The following is a 5,531-nucleotide window of genomic DNA, read 5'->3' as shown; positions in this document are numbered from 1 at the left end:
TATGACTCGGCGAATTTTAAACGGGGCAAAATTGTTCACAAGTTCAAGAGGGCGAAAATAACACGGAGCGAAAATAACCCTGTATACAGTAGTTCTTTAACTTGCATGGGGATTGTACATGCAAACAAAGACATATAATAATACTATTATATGTCTCTGATGCAAATACCCGTAAGTGGGTTATCTGAACTAAAAATGATTGACTGGTGTGAAAGGAGCTTAAAAAACTATCAACTGATATTTTCTGTGAAAGAATTGTTAGGTATACCAAACAATCCTGAGATTGCATGGGGAAACCCTTCCTTGTACTTGATTATGTAAAAAAGAAAAACCCATATCAAATGGAGTATGCAACAGTCATTGCCTATACATAACATGTGTAAGCTTTCCCATATCATTTTGTTGGAAAACAAACCTGGAGGATATTTGAAGCAAGCAGTGAGAGAGGTTTTAACAAGCTTTCATATGAGGATTGCATTTTTATTCATCTTTGAGAAACAAAGTGGGCTGAACCTGTTTGAGTACTTTGAAAGTACATTTGTACTAATATACATGTACTATTAGCTCCAGAACTGGACCATTATGGTTTTATGGATAGGCACTTGTCGTTACCTAGTTTTCTTATATAAAAAAAAAATAACCCCATATACCTAATGTATTAAGGCTGTTTAAAGTTAATTCTACGTTTAACGTCACATCTAAAGTTCAAAACCTACGAGGGAGGGAGGAAAAAAATAAACAAACAAAATTTTCAAACAATTGTGAATTTATTCAAACTAACCTATTCACTACATTAAAAACATTACAATTAAGTAATAAAGAGCATTTAATTAATATGACACCTAAGATTAATTTCCATAGCAGATTTTTTTTCTTAGTATGTAAATCAGTTTGAGTCCTATTGTTAGCAAACAACGTATTCTAAGACTGAATGTGCAGGAAAGTGACTTTTAACTAGGCCTCAATTGTCCTTTGGATTAATATTGCCACACGTCCATGGTACCCTGGAGGCAAATGCTTCTTCTTATGGGAATAGTTGATCAATATCTACAATTAAAATTATTGATGACAATATTTAAAACTGTTCATGTTGAAATATCTCAAATTGAATTATGTAGTATTTTTTCTTAGTACTAGATCTACTAGCATTAAGTTTTGAAAGTGTGAATATTAATATCTGGACCATAATGATAGCTGTTAGATTATTTTTAATACCTTGAATTCCACACTAAGGACAGGATTCTTCACGTCTTGGAATACCCCAACTTCTTTCCTTACTCTCCTTCACTTGAAAGGCCCTATCTTCGGTAAGCTTCTCCCTGCTCAAATGGTTAAGAGAAGTATTATCTTTTCCAACAATTGTAGCTATTTGTAGGTACATGAATTATAAAGAAATCAATTACTTTACTCATTACTGTTCCTTTCGATTTTTACAGAAATATTTTTAATACGAAACATATCAAATAAGATTTGAATGATGCTTTTCACGGGTGACTGGAAATTCCAGAAGCCCCTCGTTTTTTGGAGAATACCCATACAGAAGGGTAGAAGCCCCAATAAAGTGGTAGAAGCCCCATAAAATTGAATGAAATGGGGTACATAAAACCCTAAGGTGATGTTTAAATGAATGATATCGATATCCGTAAATTTTTATAGCCAATTTTACCTCAGAGTCGACAAAATCGGGCGCCATTACTGGTTTACTGTACACCACGCCCGATCTAATTTCGAAGCGAGCTGCTGTTTATCATCGTATAGATAAAGTTAAAATTATTCATTTTAATTTTAATATGTTTGTTATGCAAGATATATATCAAATATTATGTAATAAATATTTTTTTTTAAATTAAGAACGTTAGCCATTAAGATAATTTAAGATTTTTTTTTATTTTTGAGATTTTAGAGAAATTTAGAATTTAGAGATATGATTATATCCAAAAGCTTCAAAGCAACAATAATAATAAAAAATAGAAATGATAATTAATTAAACTTATATGTTTCAAAGAGAACAAAAAAAATAAATAAATTTCAAAATATGAAAATACTGAATTTATTTTTGAGATTTTAGACAAATTATGAATTTAGAAATATAAAAATATGAAAATCAAAGGTTCAAAGCAATAATAATAATAATTAAATTTTAAAAATGAAAATAATTACTTATATGTTAAAAGAGAACAAAAAGTAAATCAATGTCAAAATATGAAAATACTGAAACCTGGAAAGAAATAGTAAATTAAAAGAATATATCAATTTTCAAATATAAAGATATTTTATTTCAAAGTAACTTTTTTATGTTCTTTTCTTAGAAAAAAAATTAAGATGTTTTAAATATTTTACATCAGTTGTTTACATTATGAATTGTCATTAAAATAAAAGAAATATGAATTTAAAAAAAGTAAAGTAAAAAAAAACACACCACAAAATAAAATATAACGGAATTTTTGATTGAATTTTAACTACGAAAAAATCTCAGTCTGGTTAAGAGAACTGAAAATCTTTTATCATCTCCTAGCATAGGTATTTTATGTAATTTTACATTTCATTGCCAGTTGAATCTGTCGACTAAAAATTTCCATTGCCTCTCTGTTCAAACTAATCCCATCTTCACGCCAAATGTTTTTATTTGAATTCATTAAACCCCTACATCTCCAAAATATCACATTCTGAGAATTCCCATATTTCCTCCGTAGTGTGTTATTTATGTCAAAAACAGTAGAATTGTACTTTCCTGGATCCAGGGTTTCACAAATCATTTGCCTAAACAGACTTCCAATAAATATTTTCTGAACCGAATCATTTCTTAACAGTTTTTCAATAATGTTTTGGATTCTTAACACTATAACCGACAGAGAAGATGAATATATATCTTTTTCTCCCACTTGCAGAAACGCTTTTAAACCAGTCTTAAACCATTAAAACCCAAAAATGTTTTTAAAATTGTATACTTATCATTTTTCCTAGAGTATATAGGGTTAGTATCAGGCAGTATTCCTCCCCCGCCAGACGGGTGCAGACCAGTGAATACTGTTTGGTGTTGTGTTAGATTAGGTTAGTTTAGGAATATATATATTTTTTTTAATGTTGCTAATTAAATTATAAATTCCTTTCTATAAAATTTTTTATAATGTTATTTAATTTTATGTCAATTTCTTTCATTTGGCTGTAATATGTTTATACATGAACAAAAGATTGACTAGGAATAATGATAAAGTATCTTTATTAAAATAAGTCTTTTTAAATTTTTTTTAAAATTTTCTTTTAATCTTTCGGTCATCTTTCGGTCCTTTGACTTTAATATTTTTCTGTTTCAAAATTCAAATCATGGCTCTACAATTAAGGAGGCCTCCACATGGCTAGAGCTGGGAACATAAGGAAACTTTGAATATTTTCCAGGTATTACTAATTTAAAAGGTCTTTATTAATTTATCATTATTATTAATATTAGTATCAAAATTATCAAATTCATATTTTCCTTATTTTCCTTATGTGTGTGCTAACGTCCTTAAAATGAAAATTTGTATTTAAAGCATATTACCATTTCATATCAACATTATTTTAAAAAAAAATTATATTACAAAATCATTTATTTTACAATTTGATAATGAAAGTCAAGAACAATTGAGCAAAGTCAAGGTTCAGTGTATATATACACATGCCCTGCCAGAGGGGGGTTGGTCAGAGTAGCTGAGAACAGGTGTTTGATCAAAAGAAGTTTATTGTCAAGTTGACCAAGTGTCAACAGCTGTGTATATATTAATGTACACACACAGGGGTGCCTCTTTATCCCAGTACATAACAACACAGCTAGCTGATGTGTAAATAATATTCTCTCCATATTCATACCACTTTACAAGTGTTTGCATATGCAATTATGCACATTTTATTCATTTTTATGTAACTTTTTTTATTTCCTGGACCTGGATTCTAATAATTTCATTCTAATGGATACATATTGCTCTCTAATATCAATGAGTATAATTTGTTCTATTACATGAACAAAAAAATGATAAAAAAAAAAACCTCCCCCAAATAAAACAGAACCAAAAAAAAAAATTACAACAAGTGACTGGAAAATAATAATGAATGCATGAATACTGAATTTCAAATATAAATAAACAATTGGAAGAAAAAGAAACCAAAACAAATACCTTTGAAATTAAATAAATTTACAACTTAAATCACTTTATTCATTAATTTATTTAACTTAATTTTATATTATAGATGATTGGAATTTTAAAAAAGGAACTTTATTAATTATTAATTGCCTAGTTAAATTCATTTAAAACATCCAGTCAATGAGTATTTTCACTGTTACAGTAATCTCTATCAACAGGTTAAATCACAATGTTTTTATGTAACAGTACACATAATCTATACAAATATTTTCATATTTTCAATAATGATTTTCGATATAAAATTCTTTTTGGTAGGTACAAACCAGTGTGGATAAAAGAATTCAAGTAGGCCATGAAATATGTTCATAATTAATATTTTATTTCATTTAGGAAATATGTAAATATTTAATGCTTCATTTATATTCTTAACTTTCCTTTCATATATTTTTTTTCTAAATAAAAATCATATATTATATTATTCACTTTTGATCAAGATAATGGTAATGATTTTCACGGATTACTCTAAACGACTTCAGCGATCGCGATTTTAGATCGGGCGTGGTTTACGGTATATGAAAACAAGAAGAAATGGCGCCCGATTTCTGTCGACTCTGAGGTAAAATTGGCTATAAAAATTTACGGTTATCAATATCATTCATTTAAGCATCACCTTAGGGTTTTATGTACCCTATTTCATTCAATTTTATGGGGCTTCTACCACTTTATTGGGGCTTCTACCCTTCTGTATAGGTATTCTCCAAAAAACGGGGGGCTTCTGGAATTTCCAGTTACCGGCTTTTCACTGAATATAGATCTTGTTTTTTTGACACACTTTCCACTCGGTAAAAAAGTTTTTTCGATTCACTCCAAAATACAATGAAAAGTTCAGCCAATAGAATCACGAACTGAGAGTCTGTCACTGTCAGTTTGAACATGTGATTCGAAGACTGACAAAAAAATCAACAAACCAGACTTTGTCATTAACTTCAATCATAAAATCATCTATTTTTTACTTACATTTATGGTCCCAAACTCTTTATTTCACTAGTTTTCTTTAATAAGACACCAACTGCCTGTATCAAAGCACATTTTCTGTCACTACGGGAAGCAGAATTCAGACGCTAATTGTAGAACCAAACCGGAACAGACATACGGAATTCCGATTTGTTTGTTTTTTTCAAAGACGAATTTCTCATAAACCTACGCGCGCGGGTGACGTTAAACGTAGTTTTAATTTTAAACAGCCTAAATGAAATAAAATATTAATTATGAACATATTTCATGGCCTACTTGAATTCTTTTATCCACACTGGTTTGTACCTACCAAAAAGAATTTTATATCGAAAATCATTATTGAAAATATGAAAATATTTGTATAGATTATGTGTACTGTTACATAAAAACATTGTGATT

At 29.0% G+C, this 5,531-nt stretch overlaps 1 long non-coding RNA gene across 1 annotated transcript; it reads right to left on the bottom strand.

The window, feature by feature from the left end:
- Positions 1 to 748: 748 nt before the first annotated feature.
- On the bottom strand, positions 749 to 5,211 carry LOC134262075 (uncharacterized). Its single transcript, XR_009990936.1, has 3 exons — positions 5,136 to 5,211; positions 1,216 to 1,319; positions 749 to 1,047 (listed from the first exon to the last, which is right to left on the bottom strand). It is a non-coding gene; the product is annotated as an uncharacterized LOC134262075 (long non-coding RNA).
- Positions 5,212 to 5,531: the final 320 nt, after the last annotated feature.

This window comes from Saccostrea cucullata, unplaced genomic scaffold (assembly GCF_032062105.1).
Source record: "Saccostrea cucullata isolate Sc308-1 unplaced genomic scaffold, CSIRO_AGI_Scuc_v1 ctg11970, whole genome shotgun sequence".
Lineage (NCBI taxonomy): Eukaryota > Metazoa > Mollusca > Bivalvia > Ostreida > Ostreidae > Saccostrea > Saccostrea cuccullata.
The sequence above is the reverse complement of the archived record's forward strand: the minus strand, read 5'-3'. Positions and strand labels throughout refer to the sequence as shown.